Source organism: Perca flavescens, chromosome 2, assembly GCF_004354835.1.
Source record: "Perca flavescens isolate YP-PL-M2 chromosome 2, PFLA_1.0, whole genome shotgun sequence".
NCBI classification, from domain to species: Eukaryota; Metazoa; Chordata; class Actinopteri; order Perciformes; family Percidae; genus Perca; species Perca flavescens.
This window is the reverse complement of record NC_041332.1, coordinates 14,809,956-14,831,638: the sequence shown is the minus strand read 5'-3', so window position 1 is coordinate 14,831,638 and position 21,683 is coordinate 14,809,956. Positions and strand designations below refer to the sequence as shown.

Genomic DNA, 21,683 nt, shown 5'->3' with positions numbered 1-21,683 from the left:
AACAAGACGCCTCATACCGTAAGCAGTGTCATGCAGTTCTATCATATTTTAACATGGCGCACGAGACGAGAGAAATCTAAACAGTGTTGATGTACATGAGAGCCTCTGGCAATAATACATGCTACCCTTTTTCAGATCACTGTCATTCTACAGAGAAATTCTACAGAATATTTCAAATAGATATTTTTAGTCAGACAATCAGCATGAAGAAACCTTTCTACTGTCCAGTTAAACAGAGACACAGCACAATGTGATCAAAGTGATCCTGATTATCAGACATTTACAGATTCCTCTGCTAGGATTCTCACCCGCTGAACTCTTCAGGTCGATTTACAGTCTTTAAACCTTTGTATGTTGAGTAAACACTGGTAGAGACGAAGCTGCTCTTTTCTTCCTCTTCAGTCCGAGTGTCTGTGTGTGTCTGATCCGAGGCCAATGCACACCCTTATAACTTCAGTCCAAGTCTAAAAAAATCAGTTGTCAAAACCTGTCCAAAAGGTGGTGAATATCAGCCAATCAGAAATTTGTTCATTCTTCCTTGCCGTTCCCCGCCTGATGAAATTGGCTAATCAATGCTGTTTATTATACCTGTGTTGAGTGTTTAAATGTTTCTTGTGATCTAATCAGCTTTTTTTTTTGGATCCAAACCTCTTCCTTAAACTCCTGCAACACTGTCATTCTTTGCAGGTGTGGTTTACACAGATAGAAACCCTTCATTAGAAATAAACGTGTTTGTGTGTGTGTGTGTGTGTGTGTATGTTTGTGTGCATTTGTACGTGTGTCTGTGTCATTCCGCCACATTTTTGTCCGGCCCAGCTACTAATAGTAGTAGTAGTAGTAGCCTTTATTGTCACATAGTCACAAGTACCTGCGAAATTAGCCATCAACCTGATCATACATACAGACATACAATATTACAATGGGGTAGACAGGACAGGAACATTTTAGAGTTTGAATAGAGTTTCTTGGAAATTCTGAATAATCAAATACCATCTCCTCCTATCATGGAGACTCTTTATTGTAGGCTGTGTTGTCCTCTCTTTTCAGGACATGTCAAACAGCAGATGTACTGTTAGCCAGTCTTATTCAGATATGCAACAATTTTGTAGTTACCTCTATATAGTTCAGATATATAGATATAGTTGTATCACAAAATTTGGTGAAGCTCATTCAAAATGCATTTTATGTTACCAAATTGAAAAACTGCAAACGGTTATTTACGGATATGAACATAGTGTTGCCTTAACAAATGAGCCAGTCTGTAGGATTCAGTGAAACCAAAGGTGTGTCAGAGTTTTAAGATGGTGGTTTTGAACATACCTCAGCCAGTTTAACCGAAACTGTCTGACCAGTTTTGACATTCTCTACATATTTCACTGATAATGTGAGCTCAGATTAAAATCTAGTGTTGATGTACAGTACAGGCCAAAAGTTTGGACACACCTTCTCATTCAAATGCGGTTCCTTTTATTTTCATGACTAGTTACATTGTAGATTCTCACTGAAGGCGTCAAAACTATTAACACATATGGAATTATGTACTTAACAAAAAAGTGTGAAATAATTGAAAACATGTTTTATATTTTAGATTATTCAAAGTAGCCACCCTTTGCTTTTTTTATTAATAAGGGAAAAAATGTCACTAATTAACCCTGACAAAGCACACCTGTCAAGTGAAAACCATTTCAGGTGACTACCTCATGAAGCTCATTGAGAGAACACCAAGGGTTTGCAGAGTTATCAAAAAAAGCAAAGGGTGGCTACTTTGAATAATCTAAAATATAACACGTTTTCAGTTATTTCACACTTTTTTACACATTTTTGTCCGGCCCAGCTACTAATAGTAGTAGTAGTAGCCTTTATTGTCACATAGTAACAAGTACCAGCGAAATTAGCCATCAACCTGATCATACATACAGACATACAATATTACAATGGGGTAGACAGGACAGGAACATTTTAGAGTTTGAATAGAGTTTCTTGGAAATTCTGAATAATCAAATCCCATCTCCTCCTATCATGGAGACTCTTTATTGTAGGCTGTGTTGTCCTCTCTTTTCAAGACATGTCAAACAGCAGATGTACTGTTAGCCAGTCTTATTCAGATATGCAACAATTCTGTAGTTACCTCTATACAGTTCAGATATATAGATATAGTTGTATCACAAAATTTGGTGAAGCTCATTCAAAATGCATTTTATGTTACCAAATTGAAAAACTGCAAACGGATATTTACGGATATGAACATAGTGTTGCCTTAACAAATGAGCCAGTCTGTAGGATTCAGTGAAACCAAAGGTGTGTCAGAGTTTTAAGATGGTGGTTTTGAACATACCTCAGCCAGTTTCACCAAAACTGTCTGACCAGTTTTGACATTCTCTACATATTTCACTGATGTGAGCTCAGATTAAAATCTAGTGTTGATGTACAGTACAGGCCAAAAGTTTGGACACACCTTCTCATTCAAATGCGGTTCCTTTTATTTTCATGACTAGTTACATTGTAGATTCTCAATGAAGGCATCAAAACTATGAATGAACACATATGGAATTATGTACTTAACAAAAAAGTGTGAAATAATTGAAAACATGTCTTATATTTTAGATTATTCAAAGTAGCCACCCTTTGCTTTTTTTATTAATAAGGGAAAAAATGTCACTAATTAACCCCTGACAAAGCCCAACTGTGAAGTGAAAACCATTTCAGGTGACTACCTCATGAAGCTCATTGAGAGAACACCAAGGGTTTGCAGAGTTATCAAAAAAAGCAAAGGGTGGCTACTTTGAAGAATCTAAAATATAACACGTTTTCAGTTATTTCACACTTTTTTCTTAAGTACATCATTCCATATGTGTTCATTCATAGTTTCGATGCCTTCAGTGAGAATCTACAATGTAAATAGTCATGAAAATAAAGAAACACATTGAATGAGAAGGTGTGTCCAAACCTTTGTCCTGTACTGTACATGAGAGCCTCTGGCAGCAATACATGCAAACCTCTTTCAGATCAGTGTCATTTAACTTCAAATAGATACTTTTGAATCAGCTTATCAGCATGAAGAAACCTTTTCTGTCTGTTAGTCCCCCATTGTGAGTAGGCAGTAATGAAATGTAGACGCCTGATTAACGTATTAAGTGCCTGATTAACTGCCTTCCTCATGACACCTTATGTTAAATCACAGAAATGAAGAAACCATACACAGTGTCGGATTGACAGCTCAAACAAACATTGCATAGCCACATGCATGCCTGCTCAGCCTTCGGGCTAACCGGCCTTTCCACACCAGTTTTCCCAAAAAGGACAACTAGTCACACAACACTCAGCATGGCAACAACACCTGAGGAATCTATACTACTCAACCAAGCTGCAAAGAAGATTATCTACCTTCAAAATGAAATCCAAAAACTCACTGACGAGCTGCGGCATAAAGAAGCTCTCCTGTCCAACTTCATGGATGTAGCTGCCGGGCAATCCAAGAAGCTGGCATCTCTCACAGCAGCCCTGCAGGACACGGTTCATTAGGATCCCTCCACCTGTCCTCAGCCGGCCTGCTCTTCACCGCAGTCGTTGTGTTCCATAGTACAGATCCGTGGTCATCCGAAGCAAACAGCTAGTACAAGCAAGGCATCACCACCTAGCCTAAACATCTCAAACTGCTTTGCACTACTGGCTACTGATGATCCTCCGACTCTGGCTCCTCCACCGGCCTCGACTCACCAGCTGGCCGACAACGCCCCACCTCAGGCTCCCCTCCATGTTTCCCCTGCCCTGCAGGCTCTGGCCCCCCTCCAGGCGGATGGGCCAATGGCAGGTGACCATCTGGCTCTGGCTCTCACCGTAGCTCACAACCAGAGGGATGCCTTTATTGACCTCCAATGAAAAAGGCGAGGGGTTTCCTCCGTTCACCGGCAGCTCATAAGGGATGCTGTCAGAAGATCCAGTGGCCTCCCTCGTCCTGAGTCTGCTGCTGGACACCCTCCAACAAGGCCCCACTACACCACTACAACTCTCTGTTTGGTCCACCCACGGTGCTGTCAGCACCCAGTCTCCATCCCCTCATCCGCTTTTCTCCCCAACTATGTTGATCATCGGTGATTCCATTATCAGGAGTGTACGTTTCTTTAATGCAGCTACACACTGTCTCCCAGGTGCCATGGTCATTGTCATCTGGTAAAAACTCCAGGATCTATTACCTGCATTCCCGACTTCCATAAAAAGGATAATTTTTCATGTGGGATCCAACGATACAGTCTGCCAACAGTCGGAGCTGACCAAAACAGATTTTAACCAACCTTTTAAGCTTCTAAAACATTGTGGCAAATCTGTTTTCATGTGGGGCACACAATGTTGGTTTTGTTGACAATTTTAATCTTTTTTGGGATCAATATTCTCTCTTTATGAGACGGCATTCATCCTAACATGCTGGGCTCACAGGTGCTATCCGCTAACGTCCAGTGTGCCGTGCAGTCCTCACCACGCAATTGACTATTTATACAACACACACACACCCTGGAATCCCTTTCTCCCTCTCTGGCATTAGCTCAGGACACCTTTTGCAGCACTTGCCACCCCTACTGTCCTCCCTTGCCATCAACACCACCACCGGTCCATCTCCCTATTCAGACTGTTGTCACAGAAAGGGCCTCCTGTCCTCATTACACAACTAATAGGGTTAATAAAAACAATCTGCTTTACATAAAATGCACTACTGTCCCATTACCAGTGGTTATGTGTAAGCTGGCCCTCCTAAATGTGAGGTTCCTCTCAAAAAATACTGTAACGGCCGGCAGGATGCCATTGCAGTGCAAAGCATCATGGGACTAGGTTATTTGTGTTGTTTAAGTGTTTAGTTTAACTGGGTAAATGATGTTCTCTTAGTGTTTTTGTTATGCATTTACGTTACCTGGGGCCTGTTTCACAAAAGCAGAATATCTAAATCCAGGATAACTGATAAAGCGAGGCTTGACCTAGTCTAATCTGTGAATCCTGGCTTGGTGCGTTTCACGAAGGCCAAGCCAGGCTGAGGAGGAGAGACTAGCTTGAACCAGGCTGAACTAATTCAGATAGATGCGCGTCCACGGATTTCCTCAAAAGTCCGCGAGGTCGAGCACAGATTTACTGATGCCAAAATGGAGAATACGCATTGTACATACTTTATACAGAGTGAGCAGCAGCTTCTTGTGGAAGTATGATGACGTGAAACACATTATTTGAATAAAAAGAAAATAACACGGCCGCTGTACTGAAACAGCGAGAGAAAGCTTAGCAGACGATCACGGACCGACTGAATGTGTAAGCAGACTAAACATATACATTAACTGACCACTGCTCTGAATGGAAACCGTCATACTCCTACCATTCAATGATTAGGCTAATAATCATTTGCACAAATTAACAATTGTACTCTTTGCCTTAAAAGTAAGCAGAAGATAATGTTACTCAGGAAATTTACCATGAAGATCCATTTTCTATAACGCTACTGTAGAACATGAAGCGTAAATATCTTTCACTCTGTTCCTCCCTCTCTCTCACTGGCTAAAATATTAATTTCCTAAGTCATATTAACTTCCACTACTCGCTTTTAATGCAAAGTGTACAGGTGTTCGTTTTTGCAATTGACAAGTGACACATTGAATGGTTTCATTTAAGAGCAGTAGTTCATAAATGTATATTTTTTTCTCGTTTTTTTATTTTTTATAGAGGACGAGTTTCCTTCTCTACATATTATATGCCTTGCTCCCTGGTATATATGGACATAGAAAATAAAGACACTGAAGAAATTGAACTGTAAAATCTAGAAACTATAAAGATAATAAAGTGATAAATTCCATGCACACTATAAACATGAATGGAACAGAGTATATTCATCAGTTATTTCCCCCCAGGCAAAATATAAGGTCAAAAACCATTAAGGTGTCCTCTCCCTGTTGTTACATGAACGTACAGTAGCCTACATCACTAGATAGTTACTGATCCAGTGAACTAAGTCTATAATTTGGGAGGATTGTACAGTTAGGATATGTTCTTAAAATTGTACCATCCTCCCAAATTATAGTCCCAGTTTACTGGACAACATAAATTGTGTGCTAAGAATGCCAAATACAATGCACATGGAAGCAGAACAAACATGATCCTTATTGTTAAAGAATAAAAAAAGAAATACACTACACTAGTGTATACACTAAAATAATTTAAGGTGCATTGGGGAACTATAGAAATGTACAGCATTGTATGTATTGCCCTTAGTAACAGACTTCATTTAAAACTCATTTGAAATTTTATCAGCCTTTTCTAATTATCTCAACAACTGCCATAATATATTCATCAAACTTCTTACAACAATATGAACAGCAGTCTTCATACAGCAATATAACAGTAACAATGACAAATTTATAATTATAAAAAAAAATAATGGTCACAACTTTAAATAATAACAGTACTTAAATGAACAGCAATATGCACCTGTTGTATTTGAATCCAGGCTGATAACAAAAGGGTAAAACCACTGCTGAGTGAACAGAAAAGGTTCCAGGATTAAATAAATCCTGGCTGTTAGCCTGGTCAGGACCAGGCTAGCTGCACAGAATAAATCTCCATGGTGATTTATGCGCCTCCGCTTTTGTGAAACCGAATCAAGGCTTAATTCATCCAGGATAACCGGGAAATCCCGGCTTAATCCCTTATCTTGGTTTTGTGAAACAGGCCCCTGGGTTTTAGTCTTGATAATGTGCTAATGTTTATTTACATTACCTTTGTTACATTTGTTACCATGACTGAAACACTGGGGTAGGTTGATGACCTCTGTATATCGAGTGTGTAGCGGTTGAATTAACTTCCACAGAATTCCATATCTCTGGCTCTTTGACTGAATTCTTCCACGTAGCTCGCTACATTGGTGTCAGAAGTGGGATTGAACAAGTTGTAAAAAATAAAGAAACAGTTGAAGAAATGGTCCAACAAATGGAAGGCGAAATCCAGTCGATGGAAAGAGCAATCAAGCCAACCCGTAGCAACCTCGACCGCCTTAACGCTGACCAGGAAAGACTCTTTCCGACCCTCCCTGACGGCTCCAGCATGCCGCGACATCGCCCCCTGGAGGCCGGGAGTATCATTGCACGCCCAGACGGTTCCAGCGAGGCGCGCCAACGCCCCCTAGAGGCCGGGACTGCCGCTACCCGCCCGGACGGTTTCAGCGCGCCACGCCATCTGGAGGCCGGGAGTACCACTACACGCCCTGGCAGTGTCAGCACGCCACGCCATTGCCCCCTAGAGGTTGGGAGTGCCCCTGTCAGTGATACTCTGTTGCAGATGACAGATGACAATCTACTGCCTATCACCGCCACTGCTGTCTATGAGCCATCACCACCTGCCCCCTTACAAAGAGTCCCCTCAGCTGTGCCTAGGACCCCAGCCAAGCTGCCCAAGTACAATGGGATGACACCCTTAAAGCCATTCCTCTCCCAAGTCAGACTATCAACATGGCACAGCGGTTGGGGTGATGAGGAAGCTGCTGTACATCTGGCACTCGCATTGGAAGGAAAGGCGCTGCAGGTGCTCCTTGACTTAGCCCCAGCAGAGCAACATGACCTTCAAGCCATGACGACAGCACTGGAGAGGCGATTTGGGCAGAGACTTTTCACTGAGCAGAGCAGAGAGTAACTAGCCAATCGCCGCCGCCAAGAGGGGGAGAGCCTGGGCACCTTTGCTGCAGATATTCAACCTTCCAACCACACATAAGGATGGCTGACTGTGAGGAGGAGGCTGAAGAAGTCGGCCTTGCTCGCACACCACCACCAAGACATCGCCCACCCCGAAAGACCGACTGTTGTTACCGGTGTGGCGAGCCTGGCCACAGAGCTCGCAACTGCCCAGCACCAACTCCAAAATCCACTGCCATCCAGCCAGCGGAAAACTACAGCGGAGTGGTCTAATGAGGGGACCACCGCTCCAGCTTCTACCCCCCCTCCAAGGCCGATGCACGCTGGTTGGCCGTTAAGGCCTTGCTAAAGGGCTGTACCTGCACTGCCATGTGGACAACCAACCCTGCTGGGCCCTAGTTGAAATGGGGTCCACCATTTCCCTGGTGCAACCGGGTGTCCTTCCAGGTACTACCGGCCCACCTCCTGTGGCATGGTCACCAACGGATATCAAGCTGATGACTGTGACAGGGGACACTGCTGGCATGAGTGGAACAAAGCTACTGCAAGTCTGAGCTGGGAACCAGGAGCTGTCACACAAGTTCTGGCTAGCCTACATCCAGGACCAGTGCATTATTGGGCTGGACTTGTTGACCAGCTGGGGCGCCTGTGTCAATGTTGCAAGGGCTGTCATCACTCTTGGCACAGAGACCATTGCACTTCGGTGCGGTCGGAGGAAGAAGAGGCCCAGAGCCCAACGAGCTGATCAACCGGCAGCCGCTGTCAAGCGGACACCTAGCCTCTGTGTGTCACCGCCCACCAGCACGCCCACCATCATCATCAGCACTCCCACCATCAGCGGCCCTGCCCAGCCACAGCTTGCTCCTGCCCCAACCAAAGAGCCGGCCATCCCATCCTTGACTGAGTTGGCGGAAGCCATGCATGACCTGTGGCAACGCAGCAGCGATGGTCTCGACCCGCAGCTGCGCCTCCAGTAGAAATGTCTCCTTGATGACTATATGGATATCTTTGCTGCCAGGAATGAAGACTGCAGGCAGACAGGGCTGGTCCAGCATGCTATTGAGACCCGTGATGCCCAGCCCATCCGACTGCGTCCCCACCGGCTGGCCCTCACTAAGCGTCAGGTGGCAGAGGATAAGATCCCGGGAAATGGCTGCCGCTGGGATAATTGAGCCCTCCAACAGTCCGTGGGCAGCGCCAGTTGTCCTGGTGAGGAAGAACGGAAGTTGGCGGTTTTGTGTGGACTACCGACGCCTCAATAGCATCACCAAGAAGGACTCTTACCCACTTCCTCGCATTGACGATGCTCTGGACTACATCACAGGGTCCAGCTGGTTCAGCTCCCTCGACCTGCGCAGTGGCTACTGGCAGCTAGAACTGGCCCCAGAAGCAAGACCAAAGACTGCCTTCACCATTGGGCAGGGACTGTGGCAGTTCCGCTTCATGCTGTTCGGGCTCTGCAATGCCCCGGCTATATTTGAACGACTAACGGAGAGGGTGCTGGCAGACGTGCCCCGGAGTCGTTGTGTCGTGTACCTCGATGATCTGCTGGTGCACGCCAACAACTTCGACAAAGCACTGTCCAACCTGCATGAGGTCTTTACTGCTATCCGTCAAGCCGGGCTGCGGTTGAACCCTACAAAGTGTTGCCTGCTGACAAGGGAGACAAAGTTTCTGGGTCATGTGATCAACGCTTCTGGTGTAGCCACTGACCCGGAAAAGGTGGCTGCTGTCCGGGATTGGCCAACCCCTGCCAATGCCAGCGAACTAAAGAGCTTCCTGGGTCTGGCATCATACTACCGCCGTTTTGTCCGAGACTTTGCCACCATTGCCAGCCCACTAAACCGCCTGACTGACCTGGGCCGCCCGTTCATCTGGGATGACGCATGTGCTGCAGCCTTCACTCAACTCAGGCCGTCACTGAAGCCCCCATCCTGGCCTACCCCGATGCCCAGCAACCCTTCATCGTGGACACCGACGCCAGCAATGTGGGGATTGGTGCTGTTCTCTCCCAACAGTCAGGAGATGGGGAGCGGGTTGTGGCCTACTACAGCCGCGCCCTGAGTAGAGCAGAGAAGAACTATTGCGTCACACGACGTGAGCTGCTGGCCGTGGTCCAGGCAGTATGGCACTTTCGGGCTGTATTTGCATGGCAGCCACTTTGTCATTCGCACTGATCATGCTTCTCTTACTTGGCTCCTGAAATTTAAGCATCCCGAGGGCCAGGTGGCCCGCTGGCTGGAGGCCCTACAGGAGTACGACTTTGACATCCAGCACCGGGCAGGGCGACAACATGGCAATGCCGATGCGCTCTCCCGACGTCCTTGTGCGGCAGTGGAATGTCGCTACTGCCTGCGGCAAGAGGCACGGGACCAAATGGCGCCAACAGTGGCGACTGCCAAGACTGCCAGTGATGAAGAGGGATGGCTCCCACTGACGACACAACAGTTGAGACAGCAGCAGGAGGCGGATGGGACATTGGCACTGGTGGGGGGTTGGCTGGAGACAGGACGTTGACCCAAATGGTCAGAGGTGTCGGCGCTGGGGCCTGAGGTAAAGTCCTACCACTCTCACTGGGGCAACTTCGAACTCCATGATGGGCTGATGTACCGGAGGTGGCAGGCTCCCGGACCAGGAAGTGACATCCTGCAGCTACTGGTGCCCCGTGAACTTCGTCCCCAAGTCCTTCAGATTGTCCACGGTGCGGCGGGGGTGGGGCACTACGGAAATGCCAAGACCCTCCAACGCCTCAGGGGTAGATTCTACTGGCCTGGTTGTCGACAAGATGTGGAGCTATATGTGCATTGCTGTGACCCCTGCACCACCCGGAAGGGACCTACCCAGCGCTCCCATGCACCTCTGCAGCAGTACTTGGTGGGGGCCCCAATGGAGCGAGTGGGAGTGGACATTCTGGGGCCCTTCCCTGTCACAGACTCTGGGAACCGTTACGTCATTGTAGCCATGGACTACTTCACAAAGTGGCCCGAGGCATATGCGGTGGTAGATCAGAGCGCCACCACGACAGCGGAGAAGCTGGTTGAGGAGATGTTCACCCGCTTCGGGGTCCCCGCTGAGCTCCACAGTGATCAAGGGAGGAACTTTGAGTCCCATGTTTTCCGTGAGGTCTGCCAGAGGTTAGGGGTGAGCAAGACAAGGACTACACCTCTCCACCCTCAAAGTGATGGGCTGGTGGAACGGTTTAACCGTACCCTAGCCTCAGCTACGCCATCCTCACCAGCCAACATCAGCGGGACTGGGATCGCCACCTGCCCCTGGTCCTGTGGTCCTACCGGACTGCTGTCCAGGAGTCCAGTCAGTGCACACCTGCTGCCCTCATGTTTGGACATGAACTGCGTACACCAGTGGACTTGGTGTTCGGAGCCCCTCCCGAGCCTGAGATTGCTGGAGGAAAAGAAATGGACTACTACCGTAGGCTGAAAGAACGCCTACAGGTGGTACACGACTACACCCGCCAGGCCCAAGCCAACTCAGGGGTGCGGCAGAAAAGGGCCTATGTAGTGATGCACCGATGTGAAAATTGTGGCCGATACCGATAACCGATATTAATATTGCTGTTATGGCCGATACCGATATTTACCGATGTCGATATCTCTGTATAAAACAATTTTTTTATGATAATCAAATAAGGAACTATTTAATTTTAATGTTTTTTTTAAATAACTGATATTGGGCACCTTTACCTGTGTGCAAAATATGACTGTCATCAGATTTTCAGAAGAAAAAATAAATATTTATATAAAAATACATTTTTAAAAGAATACAAGTGTGTCCTGAATTCACACTATGAATAAGCCAACCCTGAGTATTCACAATAAACATCTAACTCACTTGAGACCAAGTCACTGTATTCTGTGAACATTGTACAACCGTTCAAAACTTTAAAGTACAGTAGTAGGCCTTAAATGGCCAAAGCCAAAAGTATTGAAAGAGGTAAAATGTGAAAATAGAGCCAGAAAAAACTGGACTGAACAGACACTGGCTTTTGCAGTCTGATCTGGAAGTACAGTAACTGCCAAGTACTTAAAGGTTAGGCCTAACCCTTGAAATTATAGAAATTGGTGCCTTCTAGGCCGAGATAAGCCAGAAAATGTGTGTTTTGCTCATCTGGATGAAAGACACCAAATCCCAGAATGCACTTGCTTCGCTGCTTAGACTCTACTCCCAAGCCATATCCACCTACAGACCGACAGTGAGGCAGCATTCAACTCAACCCAAATGTGTTTTACTGTCATTTCAACCATTTACACGAAACAACATTTCACCGTGGCTGTAATGGTTACACATTTAAAATATATAAAAACGACATACGAAACAGGTGTTTACAGTCAACCAAGCGCTAATGCTAGTATGCATTAGCTGAACTTTACGTGCGTGTGCAATAGCTAAATGTAGCTGATTATAAACACAGTTATAAATTTGCGTGAAATGTAGAACGGGCGGCATTTACTAGTCACAAACTTCCCCAGCAGTTAGCATTTAGTTGGATACAAGCAGCTAATTTCTGCACAAGTCCCTGTTAACAAAATCTCCACTCTTACCCGGCGACATGTTTCCACAACAAGAACAACACAGTAGTCTCTGAAGTCGCGATTGGAGTTTCGTTTAAGTTGGATGTACTCCAGTTTGTTGTCTAATGAGCAGACACTTGCAACCAGGATCGATGGAACAGGTGGCTGGCTAGCGTTAGCTTTCCACCTAGCTAGGTCCAGCCCCCCGTTTGCGTTTCACCGCTGAGAATGTCCCCCCATGATCGCGGCTGCTGCCCACTCCGGCGGCCGCAGCTGCCCACTGGTCAAACTAAGCTGTACGGCGGGCCGCAGCAACCGAACAGCAACCTCTTATTTCCGAACATTCATCTCTCCCCCGCCCACCGAGAGCCGGTGGTCTACTAAAGTTTCCAGTGTCCCACTTCGCCGCAGATTCCGTCTGCAAAAACCAACACCCACCCACACTTTTTCTTCTTCTTCTTCTGATTTCAGCAGTATAGACGCTGTTAAGCGTATTACTGCCCTCCACAGGTCAGATTTAGATCTAAATTCTCACACACTCACATCTAAGCCTACACACGTCAAATACACAGGAATGATTCACATCGGCCCTATTCATCGGCCCTATATCGGAACGATACCGATGTGTAAAAAAATGACCATATCGGCCGATATTATATCCGCGGCCGATATATCGTGCACCACTAGGCCTATGACACACGTTGTCGGGGTAAAGTCTTCAAGCCGGGGGACAAAGTATGGGTGTATTGCCCTGTCCGTAAGAAGGGGGTCTCTCCTAAGCTTTGCAGTCACTGGCAGGGGCCCGGCGAGATTGTGAGTCGGCTGTCAGAGGTGGTGTACCGGTTGCGCATGCCTTGCCAGGGACGAATGGTGGTGCTACACCAAGACAGACTCGCACCATACCGTCCTCTTGCTCCACCTGTGGACAGTGGGGTTGAGGATGGCAGCACTACACACCTCAACCTGGGTGGTACCCCCCCAGTTGTGTATCCCCCCCAGTTGCGTCCCCTGTGAGTCCTGGGAGACCTATTCATCAGCGACGGCTTCCTGGACATTTGAGGGACTATGTTTTGGGTAATGGGGTTGCCGAGGACGACTGACCCCTAAGATGGGGGCTATGTAACGGCCGGCAGGATGCCATTGTGTTGACTCTTCTGCACAGCAGTGCAAAGCATCATGGGACTAGGTTATTTGTGTTGTTTAAGTATTTAGTTTAAGTGGGTAAATGATGTCCTCTTAATGTTTTTGTTATACATTTACGTTACCTGGGTTTTAGTCTTGATAATGTGCTCATGTTTATTTACATTACCTTTGTTACCATGACTGAAACACTGGGGTAGGTTGATGACATCTGTATATCGCGTGTGTAGCGGTTGAATAAACTTCCACAGAGTTCCATATCTCTGGCTCTTTGACTTCTTCCACGTAGCTCGCTACAATACTTTTATTCTAAATGAGTTCATCTCCTCCACCCTCCTAGATTTCCTGTTCCTCACTGAAACCTGGTTGGAGTCTGGTGAATATAGCCGTGAATATAACTCTTAGCAGTATGTCTCCCCGACTATGGGTTATTTAGCTCACCCAGGCTTAGTGGCCATGGAGCAGGTATTGCTGTCCTTTTAAAAAAATGCCACCGGTGCACTCCTATTGGTACAAATGCTTATACCAGTTTTGAGGTTTTATGTTCAAAACATGTGGTATAAAGGCTGTCCTTTGTGTAACTGTCCCTCCCAAACAGAATTCTCTATTTCTAACTGAATCTTCAGAATTTTTATCTTCAGTTGTTTTAGGCTATGATAAGATTTTAATCTCTGGGGACTTCAATAATCATATGGACATTACATCCATTGCCAGTGCTGTATTTCTCAGAACTATGGACTCTTTTAACTATGCAGCATGTTACCTGCCCTACTCACAACCGTGGCCATACTTAGTTGGACTTAGTTTTTACGCTTGGTCTGTCCATTGATTCTTTGGATGTGGAGGATTTGGGTGTCTCAGACCATCAGTATATCAGGTTCTCCACCTTGTTTCATGTCATCTCCAATCATCAAACTCCTGCTCACTACTGCTGCTCTATAAAAACATCTACTCCAAGTTATTTCTCAGATGCCTTTAGAGCCTTCTCTTCACTTAGCAGTTTTAAGACCCCACCCCATCAGCTGAATACAGACCTTTTAATCACAGAGTTTAATTCAACCTGTGGAAATATATTGGACTCCATTGCTCCTCTGACTATCATGAAACCTAGAGCCAAATCTCAGCCTTGGCTGAATAGTGACACTCGTGCTCTTAGATGACTATGTCGAAAGGCAGAGAGAAAATGGAAAAAGGACAGGCTACAGGTGTCTTTTGAGATGCTGAAAGGCTAATTATCAGTTATCGGTCAAAGCAGCAAGGGCCAAATAGTTTTTCAACATCATCTCCAAAAACCACCACAATGCCAATGCTTTGTTCCATACAATAAATTCAGTTCTCAACCCTGTTGACAAAACTTGTCCTGTATCATCCACAGCCATTTGTGAGGATTTTCTAATTCGTTCAAATATCTCACCGCCCATTTATGATCCTGGTCTTATGCTTTTTTTAGATAACTAGTACAGTGCCCGTTGAAAATGTGCCTGTTTGGAACGGGCGATTGCTTGGCTTGTGGTATTGCTGCTTGTAGAATTCTTCACAACCAAATTGTACCGCAAAATTACTTACAGAAGGACCCCAAACCACTTCATATGCAACTCCCCTGTATAGCCTACTACTGACTTACAGTGTAGGCTACTTCTACATCAGAGGAAGTCATTTTGCTACTACATTTACCTGACATAATCAGAATGTAATCACACAATATCACAATGACAATGTGGAGTAATCAGACATTAGCCTCACGGACTCATGGCAATGCGTTACCCATCCGGCCCGTTATGAGAGCTAATCAGCACATATCTGCGTTCATCAACCACCAGAACCAGACCGTTTGTGTGTGTGTGGAGAGAGAGAGAGAGTGAGAGAGAGACTTGTGTCGTTTGATCGTTAACGTAGTGCTACTTTGCACGTTTGTGGGCCTGAGGCATCCAAACATCGTCAAAATTGGCACTGCACTTAGTCGTGCCCGTAGCAAGACACGTGTCAAGTTTGAAATCCCTCGGACAAACGGTTCGAGAGATATGCGCTTAACACCCACACAGACAGATAGACAGATGTTCCTGCAATTTATAGATAGATAGATAAAATTCAGTGATAAAAAGTAGCTTTTTTTCAACTCAGGAATATTGCCAAGCTAAAGACCATCCTGTCTTCTGATGATATGAAGACTGTCACCATTGCATTAATCTCCTCCAGGCTTGATTGTTGTAACTCACTGTACCCGGTTGCTGGCCATTGCTCTTTGTCTCGCTTGCAGCTGGTGCAAAATGCTGCAGCGAGACTTCTGACTGGCACAAGGAAAAGAGAAAGCATCACACAGATTCTGGCATCCCTGCATTGGTTACCTATTAAATACAGGATTGATATATTTAAGAATTCCTTAGCCACTACTACAATTCCAGGCCTCTTAGATCCTAGAATCAATTGTTTTTAAGTGTTCCTCGAATGAGGCTAGTGGGAAAGGGAGATTGTGCCTTTTCTGTGGCAGCTCCAAAGCTTTGGAAAAATCTCCCCATACTTGGTCTCAGATGTTTTTTCCACCATTGCAGTAATACTGAGCATGACTCCGGAGTTGCGTCACTTCCGGAGTCTTCAGACGTTAGTTTGAAGACGTCCTAGTTTGTTGCTCCAGCAAACATTTACACAACTCTGCTTTTTGTTTAAAATTAACGGCTATTTGCCTGGATTGCAATTAAACTACACTTGCTTTGCTTATAGCCCGCATCAACGGGGCATAAGCATAGGCATTTGTTTAATTTAGCATTTAATTAAACTATTAATTAGCCTCACGCTAATTCATTAAGACTAGGCCTACTGGCTAAACTACCGTTAGCTCCATGGCTACCTCTAGGCCTACACCTAGTGAGTCCCCACTTCCCTACAGGTTCTCCTCGTTGTTTGAGAACACAAACAAACAAATTGCTGACCTTAGGAAAGATTTTCGTCGGCTTTCCGAAGATTTAAAAACCAAAGATGCTTTGTTATCCGCCTGCCTGGACGTCACTGTCACTCCAGATCTCATCTTTCTCGGCGGTCCAGGATACTGTACTATGGGAGCCTTCCGCATGCCCACGGCTAACTTCTTGCTCAACACCGGTCGGCAAGTAATCCTGGACTGAAGTGGTCCGCGGCAAAAAGAGAGGCTTGAGTAGGGCTCCATTGCCTCCTGCCCTCAGTCTCTCCAACCGTTTCATTGTCCTGTCGGAGTCACAACCGGTAGCGGCCGAGGCAGCTCACCGGGTCCGTCCCACCTCAAGGCCGACTGACCAGTCGTCGTCACGGAAGAAGACTTCTGTCTCGCGGCGTCAGCTTGTGAGGGATGCGGTAACCAGACGGTCTGGTGGCCTACAATACCCGGATCGCCCAAATAACAACGTTCCTCAGAAACAATCTCCCAAACCGAACGAGCCACTTCTGTCGTCTGTGACAACAGAAGTAAGTAATACACCTGCTGAGAAGCCAACTCTGGGTATTGGGAACTCTATACTGCGATATGTGATGCAGGCGGACCCAGCGGCTACGGCCCCAGCAGCTACGGTCATATGCGTCCCCGGGGCCAGAGCGGCCAATATAGAATCCCATCTAAAGCTGCTGGCTAGAACGAACCGTAAGTACAGTAAAATCATACTTCATGTAGGTGGTTATGGTCGTAAATCGGCGATCACTAAAATGAATGTTGAGTCACTGTGTGCATATGCAAAGACAATATCGGAGATATTCGAAGTTTTCTCTGGACTCCTGCCAAACCTGACCAGTGATGAAATGTACAGCCATACGTCATCCTTCCACCGCTGGTTGTCGGGGTGGTGCCCAGCTAATGACGTGGGCTATGTGAATAACTAGGAGGCGTTCTGGGGAAAGCCTGATCTGATTAAGAAAGACGGCATTCATCTCAGCTGGGACGGAGCCGCTCTCATATCAAAAAATCTGACCGAGTTCATCATTGGTCATAAACCACGACAACCCAAGCTTGATATTAGCAATCAGAGGTGCAGTGATATGCGCCCCTCTGTCCTTCCGTCAGAGCAGCCGCCCACTCATAGTCTAATAAGCACGGTGTCTTTCCCCCGACTCAGATCGGTTACATCAAAAGTAAACAAAAGAGGGGCTATACTTAACAACCTAATTGGAATTAAAGCAACCTTTGTAGCGACAGAACAAAATAGGAAAATTAGATGTGGACTACTAAATATTAGATCTCTCTCTATCGATCTCTGCTAAAGCAGTACTGGTAAACGATTTGATATCAGATAATCAAATTGATTTATTCTGTCTAACTGAAACCTGGCTGGGCCATGAAGAATATGTTAGTCTAAATGAAGCCACTCCTCCCAGTCATATTAATACTCAAATCCCTAGAGGCTCAGGCCGAGGAGGGGGAGTTGCAGCCATCTTTGATTCAAGCCTGCTAATCAGTCCTAAACCTAAATTAAATTATAATTCATTTGAAAACCTTGTTCTTAATCTTCAACATCCAAAATTAAAAACATTACAGCCAATTATATTCATTGTTATTTACCGGGCTCCAGGTCCGTATTCTGATTTTTTATTGGAATTCTCTGAGTTTTTATCATGTGTAGTACTAAAATCAGACAAAGTACTTATTGTAGGTGATTTTAATATCCATGTGGACGTTGACAATGATAGCCTTAGTACTGCTTTCAACTCATTACTGGATTCAATCGGTTTCAGTCAGAGTGTGCATAGGGCAACGCACTGTTTTGGCCACACTCTCGACCTTGTGCTGACATATGGTATTGAAATTGAGGATTTAATAAAATTTCCGCAGAATCCGGTAGTATCAGACCATTCTTTAATTAGGGCCCGAGCGCCAGCAGCGGCGAAGGCCCTATTGAAACTGAAGGAATTATTGTTTTTCCCGGCAAATGAATTGCCTTTTTGAGGGGCTTAACATATTCAAAAACTCACCAAATTTGGCGGTCTCATCAAGTCTGGTGAAAATTAACATATGTTAAGGGGTTCGGAAAAGCCGCCCAAAAATGGCTCGCTAGCGCCCCCTAGAAAGTTAAGAAAATTGAGCCCCTGCAGTGCGTTTAACGTAGACTCACAAAACTTGGTAAACATATGTAAAATGTCAAGATGTACAAAAAACGTCATTAGAGTCATACCCTAAACCCAACAGGAAGTCCGCCATTTTGAATTCAAAGTTCGAAATTTGTGCGATTTTGGCCATTTGCACATGTCGTACTTTAACGAACTCCTCCTAGAGATTTCATCCGATCAACTTCAAACTTAGTCTGTGCCATCTTAAGATGTTAAAGATGAAAAGTTGTTAAAATAAAAACTTCGTCATAGGGCGTGGCCGTGGCGGCCATTTTATGCTTTTCGCCGACAAAACAGGAAGTGGGTGTAATTTGAGTGTACATTGTCCAACTGGCTCGAAACCTTTCAGGATTCATAAGAGTCCAACCCTGAGGACAAATGACGGCAGATATTTACTTAAAGTCATAGCGCCCCCTAGTGGCAAGAGGAAGTAGGCCTAAAAGTCAAGGTGCTATACTTTAACAAACTCCTCCTAGAGATTTCATCCGATGGACTTCAAACTTGGTCTGTACCATCCCAACACCTTAACGATGAAAAGTTATTAAAACAAAAACTTTTCGTCAGACGGTGTGGGCATGGCGTGGCAGCCATTTTGAGTGTTTAGCGATGAACAAAGAAATTGTTGTAACTTGAGTGTACGTTGTCGTATCTGCCCGAAATGTCTCACGATTAACAAGGGTCCAGGCCTGAGGACACCTACAGGCCAAAATTTACTTTTGGTCATAGCGCCCCCCACTGGCAACAGGAAATGCGCCTTATGTGACAAACATCATCCGATTTGCATGAAACTCAGAATGTGTGGTCTGCATGTCATACTGAGCCACCCCCTATAATATGGCCACGCCCACTTACTAAGGCCACGCCCCCTTTTATAACATTTTAACTGTTTAAGGTAGAGTATTGTGTGAGGTATCATTGAACTCAGCAAAGACTGCCTGCCTTATTCATTGGTGATGTTTTGGCCCGCCCCCTATGCTTAAGCCACGCCCCCTTTCATAACGTTTCAACCGTAAAAGAATTGTTTCATAGCAGGATAGTCATTGCTCAGCACAGTTTAAGTATCTGCTTTACAGCTTTAAAGTAAAGTCATAATTTTGGCACGAAAACGCAACTGTACCATCACATCGACAGACCCAAGCTCCTGCTTGAGAAATTACACCAGTTTACAGCACCAATGATATTTTCAATTACCTTTATCAGATTGGTGGGTACAGAGTCAATCAGTCCATAAATAGCACCTATAATCATTAAAGAACACAATCAAAACTTTAAATACATGAATGTAATTAAAACCGAAAGAAATGAGTGATAAAAATTTAGATAAAACATGAATTAAAACAATATCAAAAGTATTGGGAGAGGAAAGGATAGGCACTTAGATTAGGAGTGACTCGACTGAACAGGTTATTGTACGATTATAATCAATCAAGTTTGATTAATTGCCTGCATCATGCAAAAAAAACTTGTTTTTTTGATAACTCTGCAAACCCTTGCTGTTCTCTCAATGAGCTTCACGAGGTAGTCACCTGAAATGGTTTTCACTTTGTCAGGGTTAATTAGTGGAAGTTTTTCCCTTATTAATAAAAAAAGCAAAGGGTGGCTACTTTGAAGAATCTAAAATATAAGACATGTTTTCAGTTATTTCACACTTTTTTGTTAAGTACATAATTACATATGTGTTCATTCATAGTTTTGATGACTTCAGTGAGAATCTACAATGTAAATAGTCATGAAAATAAAAAAGAAACTCTTCAGTAAAAGGGATACTTACAAATATTGTGGTGAAAGAAGCGTATTGTGTCTGATGGATGGCTGATGGATGTCTGATGGATGTGTGGCTGAGCAGTTTATATTGGCTAGACAGCACTGAAAAAAAGAACATGTTGGATTAACTTAATTCAATAGTGGACATTGGTTGCACACAAATGTTTTGCTTTGGGAGCAACTTAACCAATTGAGTTAAATTAACACAAAGTATTCATGTTCAATAAATGTATTTTGTGTTGATACAGTGAGATTAAAACATGTTTTGATACAGTAATTTGAGCTCTTGGAACATTTTAATCCTTTACAATTTTATCACTTTATTTCAACACTATTCAATAAATTTTACTTCAATACTATTTGGTCACTTAAATACTACATGTTATTTTCATATTACATGTTAGTATTATATTCTAGTGTCAATTACAATTTTATTTTTTTAGGCCTTAAAACAGATTATATTGTACTCTGAAGATGGTTGCCTAACCACTAGTAACCTTTCAAAATAAAATGCCTAATTTCACTGCAGTGACAGTAGCTAAATAATTTAACTGACATTACTGTAATGTAGTAATGTCAGTTTTTCAGTTTTACCGACTCAGTCACAGAATGGAAATTAGACCTTTTCTTTTGTAAAAGGTTACAGGCAACCATCTTCGAAGAGAACACAAACATTATGTTCAAGGTCTCTATTATCAAGATTAAATTAACAATTGTTACTAAACAATTCTAACTATAAAACTGATTTGAAATGCAAAAACGTTTTTTTAATTTATTTTAATGTCTAATACCTTTCTATTAACTCTTAATCATTAACATTACTCATTTTTACCAGTTGCAAAACCTTTATTCAAGAGCCATAAGATAAACAGTAATACAGTTAGTGTCAAAAATTCCAACACTGACCTCATTGTGACATCTTGGTTCAAAACAGTATTCTTAGAAGTATTGAAAATTCTTTACTACAACTGAAACATCCCATTTCATACGGCTGGGGCATGGGCATGGGACTACTTAGACTGTGTAAAGTTCTCCATCTCTTCACTTGTAAAGAGAAATAGAAACTAAGATTGAAGAATGCTGCCAATCAGAGAACTTTTATAGGAGAGGAAGAGGGAAAAAACTGGCACGGTCCACATGGCAGTTAAAGGTGCTCCAAGTAATGTGACGCGTTTTTTAGGCTACAACATTTTTCGTCACATACAGCAAACATCTCCTCACTGTCCGCCAGCTGCCTGTCCCCTGAACACACTGTAAAAAAAACGCGTTCTCTGAAGACAGCTCAGGCTCCACAAACGGCAACAAAAACAAAATGTGCCAACCTGCACCACGAACCATAACTAACAAAGTTCCAGCCAATAACCGACAAGAAGGAGCTGGTTGAGCCATCACTGCAGCAGCGTTAGCACGTAGGCTACTTCCACAATGCATATTCATGACTCAACCAGCTCTTTCTTGTCAGTTATTGGCTGGAACACTGTTTGTTATGGTTCATGGTGCAGGTTGGCGCAGTTTGTTTTTGTTTCTA

The 21,683-nt window shown here is 44.4% G+C and overlaps 1 protein-coding gene across 1 annotated transcript in view; it reads right to left on the bottom strand.

Moving 5' to 3' along the window:
* LOC114562327 (deleted in malignant brain tumors 1 protein-like) overlaps positions 1 to 21,683 on the bottom strand; it is a 94,702-nt gene that overhangs the window by 11,072 nt on the left and 61,947 nt on the right.